The 16680-nt window shown below is 42.5% G+C and overlaps 1 pseudogene; it reads left to right on the forward strand.

Moving 5' to 3' along the window:
- Window positions 1–16067: 16067 nt before the first annotated feature.
- Window positions 16068–16327, forward strand: LOC105520706 (annotated as a pseudogene).
- The last annotated feature ends 353 nt before the right edge of the window (window positions 16328–16680 follow it).

Genomic DNA, 16680 nt, shown 5'->3' on the forward strand with positions numbered 1-16680 from the left:
TGAGACTCCGCCTCAAAAAAAAAAAAGAAAAAAAAAAAAAGACATAACCAAGACTGGGTAATTTATAAAGAAAAGAAGTTTAATTGACTCAGTTTCATATGGCTGGGGAGGCCTCACAATCATGGTGGAAGGCAAAGGAGGAGCAAAGTCACATCTTACATGGAAGCAGGTAAGAGAGCTTGTGCAGGGGAACACTCATTTATAAAACCATCAGATCTGGTGAGACTTATTCACTACCATGAGAAGAGTATGGGGGAATCTGCCCCTGTGATTCGATTATTTCCACTTGGCCCTGCCCTTGACACATGGGGATTATTACAATTAAAGGTGAGATTTCGGTGGGGACACAGAGTCAAACCATATCATTCTGCCCCGGCCCCTCCCAAATCTCATGTCCTCACATTTCAAAGCCAATTATGCCTTCCCAACAGTCCCCCAAAGTCTTAACTCATTTCAAAATTAACTCAAAAGTCCACAGTCCAAAGTCTCATATGAGACAAGTCCCTTCCAGCTATAAGCATGTAAAATCAAAAGTAATTTAGTTACTTCCTGGATACAATGGTGGGGGGGGAGGTACAGGCATTGGATAAATCCTTCCATTCCAAATGGAAGACATTGGCCAAAACAAGGGGCTACAGGCACCATGCAAGTCCAAAATCGGGGTGTGGGGGCAGTCAAATCTTAAAGTTCCAAAATGATCTCCTTTGACTCCATATTTCATATCTAGGTCACACAGATGCAAGAGGTGGGCTCCCTTGATCTTCAGCAACTCCACCCCTGTGATTTTGCAGGGTACAACCTCCCTCCCGGCTGCTTTCACGGGCTGGCGTTAAGTGTCTGTGGCTTTTCCAAATTCATGGTGCAAGCTATCAGTGGGTCTACCATTCTAGGGTCTGGAGAAAGGTGGCCCTCTTCTCACAGCTTCACCAGGCAGTGCCCCAGTGGGGACTGTGTGTGGGAGCTCCTACCCCACATTTGCCTCCCACACTGCCCTAGCAGAGGTTCTTCATGAGGGCTCTGCTCCTGCAGCACACCTCTGCCTGGACATCCAGACATTGCCATACATTCTCTGAAATCTAGGCAGAGGTTCCCAAACCTCAATTCTTGACTTCCGTGCACCCATGGGCTAAACACCACATGAAAGTTGCCAAAGCTTGGGGTTTGCAGCTTCTGAAGTGTGGCCCAAGCTGTATCCTTTTAGCTGCAGCTGGGACACAGGGCACCAAGTCCTGAGATTGCACAAAGCAGCAAGGCCCTGGGCCCAGCCCACAAAACCATTTTTTCCTCCTCAGCCTCCTGGCGGCTGCTATGAAGGTCTCTGACATGCCCTGGAGACATTTTCCCCATTGTCTTGGTGATTACCGTTTGACTCCTTGTTACTTATGCAAATTTCTGCAGCCGGCTTGAATTTCTCCTCAATAAAAGGGGTTTTCTTTTCTACTGCATCATCAGCCTGCACATTTTTCAAACTTTTATCCTCTGCTGCTTCTTGAACACTTTGCCACTTAGAAATTTCTTCCGCCAGATACCCTAAATCATCTCTCTCATGTTCAAAGTTCCAGTTTTCTAGGGCGGGGCAAAATGCCACCAGTCTTTTTGCATAGTAAGAGTGACCTTTACTCCAGTTCCTAACAAGTTCCTTATCTCCATCTGAGACCACCTCAGTCTGGACTTTATTGTCCATATCATTATCAGCATTTTGGCCAAAGCCATTCAACAAGTCTCTAGGAAGTTCTAAACTTTCCCACATCTTCCTGTTTTCTGAGCCCTCCAGGTCTCAAGGAAGTTCCAAATTTTCCCACATTTTCCTATCTTCTTCTGAACCCTGCAAACTGTTGCAACCTCTGGCTGTTACCCAGTTCCAAAGTCACCTCCACAGCACCCCACTACCTGGTACCAATTTACTGTATTAGTCTGTCCTCATGCCGCTAATAAAGACATACCTGAGACCGGGTAATTTATAAAGGAAAGACGTTTAATTGACTCAGTTCCACATGGCTGGGGAGGCCTCACAATTATGGTGGAAGGCAAAGGAGGAGCAAAGTCACATCTTACATGGAAGCAGGCAAGAGATCTTGTGCAGGGGACCTCCCATTTATAAAACAATCAGATCTCATGAGGCTTATTCACTACCAGGAGAACAGTATGGGGGAAACTGCCCCCCCAATTCAATTATCTCCACCTGGCTCTGCCCTTGACACATGGGAATTACAATTCAGGGTGAGATTTGGGTGAGGACACAGCCAAACCATATCAACAACTATGCCAATAAATTCAACAACTCAGATGAAATGGATAAATTCCTTGAAAAAGAACATAGCCTCTGACCTGAAGGAGCTTCCTGTCTATTTGCGGAATGTAGTAGACTTTGAGAACACCAGTGTTTATCTGCCTAAGCAATTCCAGATAGAGAAATCTTAATGAATAGAGATGTAAAAGCACTGAACAGAGATTTCTTGATTACTGGGGTAGAAAAATGTACAGCAGACTTCATTTGGTAGGGAACAGTGTCAGTAAAGAATTTTAACTAATGGCCACGTTTATTTTAGGTGGATTGTTCTGACAGTAGCAAGGGGAAAGAATCTAAGAAGGACAAAACTAAAGAAACAGATTAGTTAGGAGGCTACTGCATGGTTTGAGAACAGATGAGGGCCTGAACTACCAGGATGATGGTAAGAACTAAGAGGAGAATAAAATTTGAGAACTATGTAGCAGCTCATATTGGCAAAAAGGGATCTGGTGCTGAGGGGTGAGATTGAATAAAGAGTTCTGGGAGAGGTGGGGTAGAAGCAGAGAGGACCTTCCATCTGTTGGGTGAAAAGATGAGAAAGCTGGTAGTTGGGGTAAAAGAGGGGTATGGGTGAAAGATTAGGAGAGATGGGGTAAGGAGGACTCCCATGGCAGAGGAGATGAGGCCATGATGGGAGTGGAAAAAGAGATGACTGAGAATGTGGGAGTCAATCATACAGCCTCTTGTGGCAGAGGAGGCCAGTAATGGGGGCGGAAGGAGTGGCGAGAGAGTGGGACCCATTGTGAAAGGCAGGGTGCAATGAGAAGAAATCAGCCTAGGCAGGAGCAGAGGCAGAGACAAGCTGGGGTACAGAAAGGGAAATGCAACTCAGAGGATCCTGGGCAGAGAGGCTGGTAATAGGCCACAGGTAGAAAGAGCTCAGGGGAAGAGTCTGGAAGCCAGAGATCAAGAAAGCTCAGGAACAGGAGCCAGGAACCACAGGGGACACAGAGGGAGCAGCAGCTTTCACAGCTTCCCAAAAGCACGAGGTCACCAGCCAGTCATGCTTCCACACCTCTCCCTGCATGGATCATGACCCACAGTTAGTAAAACTGTGTTAATCAGGGAGCCTGCCCAAGTGGCTGCAAGCTTCAACCAGAAACAGAGTAGGAACAAGCGGGTCTGGCAGGGGATGGGCACCTGAAGCATGCTGCATGCTGGCCCCTACTGTTCTCCCCCATCTTAAACTCTGTAATACAGACTCCTGTGTCTCCCTCACCCCAAGGCTTGCTTTCAGGTTGTGCTCCTTAGGGATTCCTTCTTCAAGAACAACCCCAGGCTGGCCCGGGGCCCTAAAATTGCACAGCCTATGCCAGGAAGAGGGAAACAGGCAAGAAAGGAAGAAAGTAATAACCTCCAGAAAAGGCCCCACACCACCACAGCTTTTCTGGAGAGTTCCACAAGCTGATAAAGCAGGAGACTGGGCTACATGTTAGGAGAGTGAAAATCCGTTTAACCTGAGAAAATGAAATGTTGCTATGCCATTCATCAGGCTGGGAAGACAGATGCAGATAAAGCCAGCTGCAAAGTTAGCAGAAAATTCTATTTCTCCCAAGGAAACACTGCAGCTGTGAAGCCACCTCATGACACGAACATGACTACTGTAGCATGACTACTACTATGGTACTAATAAATCTAGTTTTCTAAAATCCTGGTTTATCAGAAACTTTGTTTCTGAAATCATTTCAGTAAGAACAAAACATCTCACTCTTGGCTGCAAGATCTAATTCACTTTGACACAGAGGAGCGGCCTTGATTTTTCAACCCAGGTACAGATTCCGTAGGGGCTTTTGGACCTAACGTTCCACATCTTGATTTGTTTCTAAGGAAAAGAGACCTTGTGTCTACTTTGCCATTCGGACCTGATATTGTCCCTTTACACACAGCACTGCTTTGCTTTCACCTACCAAAATACCATTTCTTCTCAGCTTCACCTAAACACCACCCTTCCCCAAAATCGTATCATAGCTTTGCCCTTTCTTGGTGATACAGTACACGGTTCTGGTGTGTGATCTCATTCGTTGCAATGAGCCAATAAGCCTGACTTTGTCAGACTGTGAGTTTGCTCCTGGTGGACTGAGGCTGGCCAGGCGAAGACACGTAAGATTCCTTTGAGATTTGGCCAAGACCCCCAATACCATGGATTGACCACCTTAACTCAGTAATAATGTGCACATCTGAGACTCCTTGAGTCAAGTTCAAGTTCTCTGTCTTTAATTGTGTGGTTTTACACTGAATTTAGGCTCTGCTTATTTCTTTGGTTGTTCAGTATGAGATTTATTATGTGTTTCCTGAAATTTTTGGTTTCCAGTCAGATTTTGGTGTCTCTTGGTGAAATTTGCCTTTTAACACTGTCTCTTGCCTTCTGTGTGTCCCCATCTTCTGTTCATGTAAGAGAACTTCCCCCTGGCTTCCCTGGGTGTGAGAAATTGGCTTTGGGAAAGATCTCTCCACACAGTCTGTGCCAAGTGGCTACTAACTTCTCAGGTCATCAAGTAGAGGCAGTTTAACCTCGGGGCTGAGGGTAGGAAACACAAGTAACATTTTACCTTTGCTCCACAGTCAAGCAATTTCTCATGAGCTTGTGTGCTAATAAGCTTGTGCTATCTCCTCACATAACCTCACTGAGGATGAATTAGAACTACAGTGGCCACTTAGAGAACTTTGACATGAACAAGGATGTTCATTTGAGAAGTACCTGAGGCAAAAAGGGCAAAGAGACCCTCAAGAGGAGATTATATATCTGCTCTGTCTAGAAAGAGAAGACCACTGCGATTCACGCAACAGATTTCCCCTCCATCTCCATTCTTTGAGGATTAATAAGCAGTGGCTTTTAATTGTATGTTTTGATAAAATTGTTGAGGGCTGGGGTTACTGTTTAAACTAGCTATAAAGACTTTCTCTTTTGTGTCTATGTATATATGAAAAAAGGGGTCCCTGAATCTAAATTTTCTCCCTTCTTATGGAAGGAAAAATAACCTCTTACAGTAATAACTTCATATTGTTCTATCCTTCTCCCTTCTCACTTGGGAAATTGTAAAGATTAACTGCTCAGAAAAAAAAATCGTTATTATGGTACATACTAGGTAGTCAAAAATGTCATTAAAGAGTTAAACTCCCTTTTCCATTAAAAAAGTAAAGAAATGGCCGGGAGCGGTGGCTCAAGCCTGTAATCCCAGCACTTTGGGAGGCCGAGACAGGCGGATCACGAGGTCAGGAGATCGAGACCATCCTGGCTAACACTGTGAAACCCCATCTCTACTAAAAAAAAAATACAAAAAACTAGCCGGGCGAGGTGGCGGGCGCCTGTAGTCCCAGCTACTTGGAGGCTGAGGCAGGAGAATGGCGTAAACCCGGCAGGCGGAGCTTGCAGTGAGCTGAGAACCGGCCACTGCACTCCAGCCCGGGTGACAGAGCGAGACTCCGTCTCAAAAAAAATAAAAATAAAAATAAAGCAATATCCTCCAGCCTAGGTGACACAGCAAGACTCCAGCTCAAAAAAAAAAGTAGACAAATATCACTGGTGTTCTCTGCTCAGGGAAAAAATAAAAAGTACACAAATGTATTCTAAAATTAATACGCTTTGTTACTATAGTTATGAGAGAAAACATCTTAGTTCAATATAAATGATTTTAAATATGATTTTTAAATTTAACATCTGTCTCATGAATACACAGTTTATAAAATATATTTTTTTAAAGCGTCCTGAAATCTTTCTGATAAACAGAAAAATTTTGGACAAATTGGAATGAGTTATTTATGTTGATCAAAGACAACTCAATATCTATATCGTACTCATTTGATTATGTAAAATAATGCTAATATTCTAATTTACAGAAGACTGATTCAGTCATATATTAGTATTTATAACTTTGTAGTTTAAATATTACACAATATTTATAACTTCTCAAGATTTAAACTTTTGGAATTTCCTATACAGATTTTATGGAACAAGAAAGGGATCATTGTTGGAACAAATTTCTTAAGCTTACAAAATATAAAATTGCTTTTAAATGAAATCATAGCACAGATGTCTTTTAAAATGGTTTTGATCTTGTAAAATTCTTACAATACTACAAATCATGAGAATTTATGTTTTAGTTAAAATCGTAATTTCCAAATATTAGTTAAAATTTTAACAATCTTGGAAAATGTTGGCTTGATATATTTGGATTCCTGAACAGTTTCTAAGCTAAAAAAAATACAAAACATATAGTTTTAATTTATTGTTACTTACATACATTATATAAAGGCTATATATTAGTGGAATGTGTACTTGCCTTTAGATTATGTGTTCATTCTGCTGCCTGAAAATGTAAAAGGTAATATAAAATGTGAACTCATGAAAACTTAGCTAGGCTTGACAGAGCAAACAAAAACATAAAATGGGGAAAGGACACCCTATTCAATAAATGGTGCAGGATAATTGGCAAACCACATATAGAATAACAAAACTAGATCCCCATCTCTCACCTTACGCAAAAATCAACTCAAGACAGATTAAGAATGTAAATCTAAAACCTGAAACCATAAAAAATCTAACGTTAACATTTAAAAAAAGCCCTTCTAGACAGTGGCTTAGGCAAAGACTTCATGACCAAGAACCCAAAAGCAAACGCAACAAAAACAAAGTTAAATAGATGGGACTTAAACTAAAAAGCTTCTGCACAGCAAAAGAAACAATCAGCAAAGTAAACAGACAACCCACAGAGTGGGAGAAAATATTTGCAATCTACACTTCTGACAAAGGACTAATATCCAGAATCTACAAAGATCTCAAATCAGCGAGGAAAAAAACAATCCCATCAAAAAGTGGGCTAAGTACATAAACAGACAATTCTTGAAAGAAGATATACAAATGGCCAAGAAACAGATGAAAAAAATGCTTAACATCACTAATTATCAGGGAAATGCAAATCAAAACCACAATGTGATACCACCTTACTCCTGCAAGAATGGCCATAAACAAAAAATTAAAAAATAATAGATATTGGCATGGATGTGGTGAAAAGTGAACACTTTCACACTGTTGGTGGGAAAGTAAACTAGTACAACCACTGTGGAAAAAGTGTGCGGATTCCTTAAAGAACTAAAAGTAGATCTACCATTTGATCCAGCAATCCCACTCCTGGGTATCTACCCAGAGAAAAAGAAGTCATTACACGAAAAAGATACTTTCACACACGTGTTTATAGCACACAATTTGCAACTGCAAAAACGTGGAACCAGCCAAAATGCCCATCAATCACCTAGTAAAGAAAATGTGATGTGTGTGTGTGTGCGCGTGCGTACACACACACACATACACACACACCATGGAGTACTACTCAGCCATAAAAGAAACAAAATAATGGCATTCACAGCAACCTGGATGGAATTGGAGATAATTATTCCAAGTGAAGTAACTCAGGAATGGAAAACCAAACATTGTATGTTCTCCCTCATAAGTGGCAGCTGAGCTATGAGGACACAAAACCTAAAAGTGATGCAAAGGACTTTTGAGGCTCAGGAGAAAGAGTGGGAGGAGTTTGAGGGAGAAAAGACTATACGTTGGGTACAGTATATATGCTTGGGTGATGGGTGCACCAAAATCTCAGAAATCACCACTAAAGAACTTATTCATGTAACCAAACACCACCTGTTCCCCCAAAAACCTATTGAAATAAAAAAATCTATAATAAAAATTAAAAAGAAACAAAACTTAGCTAGGCAGTTCCTGGTTTCTTGCCTTCTAGTGTTCTCTGTATTTGGAGAAGACAAAAGTTGGTTACCTTGGCTAATTGTGGCAATTAATAAAATGCTTACGACTATACTAGTATAATGTAGATTGAGTATTCCTTATCCATAAAGCTTAGGGACCAGAAATGTTGCAGATTTTGGAGTTTCAGGATTTGGTAATATTTGCATATGCATAATGAGATATCCTGACGACGGACTCCAATTCTAAACATGAAATCCATGTAAGTTTCATATGCACCTTATGCACATAGCCTGAAGGTAATCTTGTACAATATTATAATTTTATGCCTGAAACCAAGTTTTGACGGCAACCTATCACATGAGGTCAGATATTGCATTTTCCACTTGTAGGGTCATGTTGGCATTCAAAACGTTTCAGATTTTGGAAGATTTTGGATTTTGATTTTCATATTAGGGATGCTCAGCCAGTAATTGCAGGAAAGTATGAATGTACATGCAAGATGGTGAATATGGTTAAGGAATTAGTACTTTGTGTTTAAAAATGGTGATTCAATGTAATATATACATCTGTTGTAATATACTAAGATAAATTGTATCTTAAAACTAAAATTTTGTTATACGTGTATTTATGTATATCTACATATATAAATACATATTAACGTTTTTTAAAATCCTATAAATGATAAAAAGACAAAATTTTAGGCTATATTCCACGTAAATAGAATATGCCTGAAATTACTCACAGAAAAAAGGCTTATACATCTTTCTCTGCAAATTTTAATACAGATACACCCCAAGAGTAAAATTAGTGTTTCCTTTCTATAAAATGAGCAAGTTATTTGATGCCCAGATAACAGTTTTCTTTTGACTCACGAAAATATTTTATTAACTCTGTCCTTCTGGCATTCTCTTGAATAATTTTAGCTTAAATTTTCTTATTTGTTAGTGGATTAGACATCAAGGACTGCTGTTGAACCTCAATGAGAAGGACCTTACCAGGTATTATTAACAACATAACAGTAAATCTATACCTCCCAAATATAAAGACTTAAGCCACACTAGAATCACAAAAAGGCTAGATCTCAAACAGAGGTATTGGAGTAACCATTCTGAAGCAGATGACCTCAGAAAGGGGCACCTTCTACCCAAGATCGAGACCAAGCTGGTGACTTCATGACGTATACAACTCCCCCCGACCCACTACCCAAGAGGTCCAGAGCCAAAGATTATTATGCTACAAACTGCATGTGCTTTTGCTCTTTTTCTTTGTTCTTTCCTCTTTGCCAAGTTAAGATTTAAATTGCTGATACTTCTTGTTTATTAACTATGATAGCTCTAAGGTCTTTATCCTTAATTTTTTTTTTTTTTTTTTTTTTTTTGGCAGCCTTAGTCACTCCTTGGTACAAATCCAGCACCAAGCTACAATTTGCTCATGATGAGGCTACAGCATGCAATTACACTGTCTGTTGAATTTGTACCTACTCTCCTCCGGGTGCCACCCAACTTCCTTTGCTACCAATTTCTTGGAATTAATCAGCTGATTTCCTAGGTAATGAGACTCAACCAAGAAGTTATTTGGAGATGACAAATACTGTCATAGGCCAAATATCCAGAACCCTGAAACTCCCATCACATCATAGGCAGAAGGGAAGGTTTCAATATCAAACAAAACAATTCTCAGAAACCTTTTGTGTTTGTTGGAAACAGCTTTTCCAACCAAATTTTCACAGAAGGAAAGCCAGTGATGGGGATGAGAAGTGTGACGGTGAGGTGCTTTGAGAAAACAGAATACAATGAGAGGACAGGAAAGAGTAAGGATTCAGTGAGGGAAAGTGGTCTCCATGGGGTCCTCAGACAAGAGGCCAGGAAGGTCAGGAAGCCTCTGGGAAGCCACAGAGAAGATGGCGACCAGCATTACAGGGGCAGCAGATGGCCTGAAGCTTGGACCTCTGTAGAATCCAGTGAGAAAGCAGAGGTAGAAGGTGGCTGAGAGAGAAGAGCTACTTTGGGTCTCCTGGGAGGCTGTTAAGAGATTGAGAGCAGAGATAAAGATAGGCCCACAGAGGAGCAGGGCAAGCCCTGGGTCTCTGAGGTAGCCGTGTCTTCCACAGGCTCCCCAGACAGCAGACTACCAGCTTCCACGACCACTATGCTGCACAGTTCACAATGGGGATCCTGAGGAAGCTATTCCACAAACTGCCTACAGCAAGGAGCTTGTCCAGGGGACTGCAAAAGACAGGAGGAACAAGCAAAAACCAAAGGAGTTGGGGGGTGGCTTGGCAGAGCAGGAAGCATGCCACATTCTCCCACCTGCCAGCTTCACAACAGTCTGCCTATTCGTCGCCCCAAGGCTTTCTTCCATGTTCCTTCCCTTCGGGTTTCCCCTCCCTCAAACTTCACCGGGCCCTGACACTACATAGCCATCCTAGAAAGAGGGGAATGAGCGGAATGACCTGTGCCCTGGAAAAGCTTATCCCCTGCTACCTCAGGTCCTTTTCAGGCAGCCACTCCAACTTGAGGAACCGAGAGCCTGTGCTAAATGTGGTGAAGAGAGGAATGAAGTGATAGGTGAGGAGGCTGAGTCGAATGATCCTGGGCAGACTCTTAAAAGACTAGACTCTGAAAGCATCAAGATTAGCACTGAAGGAGAAATGGTCCCTGACAATTGCAGGAAGGCCTTCCACAGACATAATCTCACGTGAGCCTCAGAACCACTTGTGAGGTATGGAGGCCAGGTATTACCTCGAAGGTGGTACCTGAACCTTGGGGAAGTTAAGCAGCTTGTCGAAAATCAGGACCTGGAAGTTCTGCCTCCAAAACTAATAGTGGTTCCAATGTATCTCACACCACCTGCCCCTGGTGGGCAGGACCAGTGACTCAGCTCCATTACACTTTCATTTGGATGGACAGGCAGGACAGGGTGCCATGAGTCTCCCCTCTGAGAGCTCTGTTTTCTAACAGGGACCTGCTCTAGGCACTGACATCCTCAGAGATTGTGGACCTGGGCCCTCATGGAAAGGCGATATCTATTTTGGGAGGCCGAGGGTGGTGGATTGCTCGAGCTCAGGAGTTTGAGACCAGCCTGGCCAACGTGGCGAAACCCCATCTCTACTAAAAATACAAAAATCAGCCGGGCGTGGTGGTGCGTGCCTATAGTCCCAGCTACCTGGAAGGCTGAGGCAGGAGGATCACTTGAACCCGGGAGGGGGAGGTTGCAGTGAGCCAAGATCACACCACCGTACTCCAGCCTGGGTGACAGAGGGAGACTCCATCTCAAAAAAAAAAACAACAAAAAGGTGAGATCAAGGTTAGCCCTTGGGGAAACCTTGCGTTGATGAAACGAAATCTTATCCTTTAATGCTACGCCTGTTTCTCTTTTTGACTCTGCACTGATATTGAGAGACAAGAGTGAGTGGTTGGAATCCAGTTCTCAGCAGACATTTATTATTCATAGGTCATCTGATGTTCTATTTTGAATAAACAGAGCTCTGTGATCCATCCTGTTATTCACTTTAAAGTAGATTAAAATATGTTCTTTTTCTTTGAAATTTTCAAGAAGGGTTTTCCGTATATCATACTCAGTTGACTTTTTCAGTCCCTACCCTCTTTTCTCATGAAGGGCACAGATTCCCAGAACTGCAGAAGAACATGCACTGCATTCCAAGGTTCTCTGCCCCTGATGACAGAGCATGAGCCCCGGCACCTGACTTGAGGCTTTTACAGGCTCAGAGCATTTTTCTCCCTATCAGCCCTAACATAAGGGGAAGCCTTGATCCAGAAACCCTAAGATAGGACTGTGGCCCATGACTAACAGTTGAGGAACTCTATTCTACAGGTACCCTGAACTCTGTTAATAATCTAATCCATGGCCAGTGAATCACTGGGATTAGGGTTTTATCCTGGAGCCTTCCTGGAGCCCTTACCCAGAGAGGGGATCTGTGGGCTTCAGATATAAACCCTAGCTCCCACTTCTACCTCTGCTCTGTTCCCCTTGATGATATTCTAATCTTTCCTGGGAATGTCTATGCCAGGTGGCTCTCTGTGCCAACAAAATTGATCTAGAAAACTGGGAAGGGAAATAGGGAAAGGTTGCACTCTCCTGGAAGTTGGCCCTAGGGTTCCCTTGCCAGATTGATGTGCCTGTGTTTTCTAAGTGTTAGTTATATTTATTTCTTCTTTTTTGAGACGGAGTCTCACTCTGTCACACAGGCTGGAGTGCAGTGACGTGATCTTGGCTCACTGCAACCTCCGCCTCCCAGGTTCAAATGATTCTCCTGCCTCAGTCTCCTGAGTAGCTGGGATTACAGCCATGCACCACCACACCCAGCTAATTTTTGTATTTTTGGTAGAGATGGGGTTTTGCCAGGTTGGTCTCGAAGTCTCGACCTCCAGTGATCCACCTGCCTCAGCTCCCCAAAGTTCTGGGATTACAGGCGTGAGCCACTGCACCCAGCCTAAGCGTTGGTTATATTTTGATTCCTCTGTAAATAATAGAGGAACAGCAACAGAAGCCTCACAATGCACAAAGGATGGACAGAACTAGTGCCCCACGGCTGAGATGCGCCCGAGCAGAGCTGATTCGACAGTTGCCTCAGACAACTGAGCACAGAGAATGTGTGCTCTGGACTAGAGGTCTGGGCCCAAGTCATGGAGATAGAGAACAGTGACAGTATCTTTGGGGGGTGACAGAGGGCCGTTAAGGAGGAAAGTGAACCCATAATCTCTCCCCAACAGCATCCAGCCAAGCAGATCTTGCCACCCTTCCTGGGCCTTCTAAATCCTTCCATCTTCTCTGGACCTTACTATTTTCCAATTCTGCTCTTTCATCAAATCATAAATAAACTGCAGTGCTATTTTCTCTTTATTCCACCTACAACCCAGATGTTAGCTGGGTTATCCTTTACCCCTTCAGTCATCTCAGCTTTGATTCTACCAATTACATAGCCTTTGAAAGTTAGAAGTTCTCCCAGGAATTTTTGCTGATTCCCAGGGATTTTGCACTCTCAGGATTCTCTTTCAACTTTAGCTCCCCATCTTTCATGGACTCAGACATAGGACACGATCCCACCTTCATATTCACTCAGAAGAGTCTACTTGGACATAAAAGCATTACTAAGCAATGTAGCCTTTACAGAAGATATTGTAAGGGTGATGACGAGGGCCAGGGAAGAGGACTGGCAAACAACTTTAAAATCCCAACTGCAGAATTAAGGACTAAATTACTTCTTTACCTGGCTGGGCACAGTGGCTCACACCTGTAATCCTAGCACTTTGGAAGGCCAAGGCAGGCGGATTGCTTGAGCTCAGGAGTGAGACAAGCCTGGGCAACATGATGAAACCCCATCTCTGCAAAAAATACCAACAAAACAAAACAAAAAAAAAAAAAACTGAGGTGGAAGGATCACCTAAGCCTGAGGAGGTTGAGGCTGCAGTGAGCCATGATGGCACCACTGCACTCCAGCCTGGGTGACAAAGAGTGAGACCCCATCTCAAAAAAAATAAAATAAATTAAATTACTTCCTTACAACCTGGGCCTGGCATCCAATCTCTTCCCATCCAGATGATGACACTTTGCCAGAACTGGCAGCAAAACTATCAAGAATAAGGGAAAGGTTCTGTTAACATTGCTGCTGGAATATCATTTTTTATAGGTTAAGTGAGCAGAGAAATAAAAAAAATGTTTTACCTTGAGTTCATATTAATTATCCTATACAAATTTAACATTACAGAGTGTTTCATCTATTTTATTTGTATCTCCTTTCTCTCCTAATCAAAATCTTAGATGTTAATAATATTAACATTCATTTAAAAAAAATTTTTTTTTAAATAAGAGATGAGGTTTCAATGTTGCCCAGGCTGGTCTCAAACTCCTGGGCCCAAGTGATCCACCCACCTTGGCCTCCCAAAGTGCTGGGATTAGATGTGAGCTACCACACCCAGCCAATATTAACATTCTTATTTTTTATCCTAATTATATATGAAATACTTTCAAAATTTTAACACAAATATTACATCTAATAATAAAACTACTGAGGGAAGTTTAAAATTATTTGCAATTCTTTTTTTCTTAGAATATATCCCACTAAGAATATATACAAGAGAAACATGTTCCAAAGTCACTTGGAGTAATTCTTTTCTCTATGTGATTATGTAACCAATTTGATAAAGTTTATTATTTTCAATTTCAGGGTTAACTTTATTTTCCTTGATTTTTTTTTGAAAAATGTCAAACATTTTATATGGTTCAAAAGTAAGTAAGTTATATTCAGAGAAGTCTCACTCCCAACCCTGTCATTTGATGCTTAAAGTGGTTCATAAATACATCAGGGGGATATAGTTTAGATTTTACTTTTTCTCTCAAGAGGTGGAGGAATGTGAGGAGCAGAGAAGAGCAGCAACTTCTAGAAAGAGACACAGTTCAAATCCCATTTCATGTTGGAAGTGGGCATTTCCCAGACTTTTTGAGACTTGGTTTCTTCACGTGAAAATGAAAATAGTGCCTGCTTCCTAGAAATAGTCTCCAGATTAAATGAGATAATATGTGAAGCCCTCCCACTTCACAACTATTTTGGTAAGCAAAATTTGTAAGATTCCATGTGTTAAAATTCTCTTCCTGTCTACAGTATTCACAATGGATTCTGTTTCTTGAACCCAGTCTGGTACAAAGCAGACTTACACCAGCTCTTGTGTTTCCAGATCACTCCTTTACTTTCCATACTCCATAAATGCAGTTTAGTCTCCTAGCAATTGGACTAGGCAGCCAAGTGTTTGCTTGCCTTTTGAAATTATTTCCCTGCCTCACTCTCCTTTAAGGTCCTTTCCATTTTAAACTTTGTCTGCAGGAAGTAAATGTGGTCAGTAGGATAACCGAATTCCCTAGACAGATGGAAGCATGCTTATGGACCACAACTGCACTGCAATAAATGTACTGTATAGAACCCTAACTTTTCTAAGTCCACCACAGTGAATTACATAGATTTTCTTAGATAAAAATCACGTCAGCACAGATCAGTTCAGGCAGATTGCTTTTTTTATTTCTACATGAAATGAGACCAAGTTAGGCATTTGGTTGAATTGTAGGGGAAGTGGCAATCTGAGGCCTGGTATGCAGCAACCTGGAGGCCAGGCAGGCCAGAAGCATAGGCAGAATGGGCATGGGGTTGTCTGGTCACTGGAGGATCATAATCTCTACCGTGACTTTCTTTCCTTGCTCCTTAGACCCCGACCTGAGGCTATGAGTTAATTGAGTCTGGGGATGACATGTGTCACCATGAATCACATTGATTCTGTGGAAAAGCATGATCTGAGTCCCAAGCAACAGGAATATAAATGAATTGTCAAATCCCTGGTCATCTATAATTGGGTATGGAAATTACAGCCTCCTGATAATATGAAATAGCCAAGACCTTTTCATTTGTGAAGTCAGAGTAAAGGATATGTTACTATATCCAAAGACCTCAAAAATAGTTCAAAGGAGATGGAGGTTTGTTCCTCTGTCACTAACAATGCTGAGGTCCACGTTGGTGAAAGCTTTTTCTACATGCAGTCACTGATGAACCCAGGTTTCCTTCATCCTATTGCCATCATGGCACCAAGGGCATTGTCCTTGTCTGCATAGTTAGTGCTAGGCCACAGGCACGTTCATATTCAGCTCAAGGGAAGAAGGAAGAGAGCTGCTCTGGGACAAGGAGCTTCTTTACATTGAAGATGACTCAGAAGTTGCATTTAGCACTTCCATGCACCCCTCACTGGCCTGAACTTAGTCACACGGCCACACTTAGCTGCAAGAGAGACTGGTAATGCAGCCTCCAACTGGGCAGCCCTACGCCCAGCTAAAACTTCATTAATGTTGAAGAAGGTGAATGTTTTCCTAGACAACTATCAGTCTCTGCCATGCTCTTCATCCTGCTTCACGTTCTCCTTCTTGTTCTAGCAGTGAGCCTCTGCCATTCACTAATTTGGGCCTTACCTGGGGGAAGCCTCCTCAGTGCCATCAGACCTCCTGGTGAGGTGCAATTAGCCATTCAAGCTTCTTAACACTGAAAGAAAAGCTGGGCCCCACAGGTGGCACTCCAAGATGGCATCACTTGTACCAGTGAAGGAGAAGAAACTCCTGGATGTCAAACTCGGGGAGCTACCAAGCTGGATACTGATGTGAGATTTCACCCCTAGTGGCACTGCTGGAGCATTTCAAAGAGGTTGCTACTGGTACAACTAGTACATCGACGTGAAGAAAGGGTGTCTCAGGTTTCCATGGTATTGGCAGCTTACCTGCTCTTCAGCTACTGCCTTTCCTGCAAGGAGCTCAAGCATAAGCAGCTCTGCAAGTACCACTGAAGAGGGGCCTGCAGACGGCAGGCTCTGCCACCCTGACCACGACCTCCTTTGCCCACACCTGTCCTTGAGGAATGTGATCCTTGCTGAATCCTTTTATATCCTAATGGGAATTAACCTCCACATATAAGATGACTAGTTAAAAAATAAAAGAAAAGCTAGGGCCCAAAGAGGGATCCCTGGGAGCTCGGACCAGGACCAGAGCTCTTCTCCGGGCACAAATTTGGCTGTTTTCTAAAAAGACAGTTTTGATGTGTGGGGCCTTTTTCCACAATATTGTGAGAGACACTGGCTTGGCTATGACGGGAGGTGACTCACACCTGCTCTTTGTGGAGAACATAACACTATTCCTGCAA

The sequence above is a fragment of the Colobus angolensis genome, unplaced genomic scaffold (assembly GCF_000951035.1).
Source record: "Colobus angolensis palliatus isolate OR3802 unplaced genomic scaffold, Cang.pa_1.0 Scaffold386, whole genome shotgun sequence".
NCBI lineage: Eukaryota > Metazoa > Chordata > Mammalia > Primates > Cercopithecidae > Colobus > Colobus angolensis.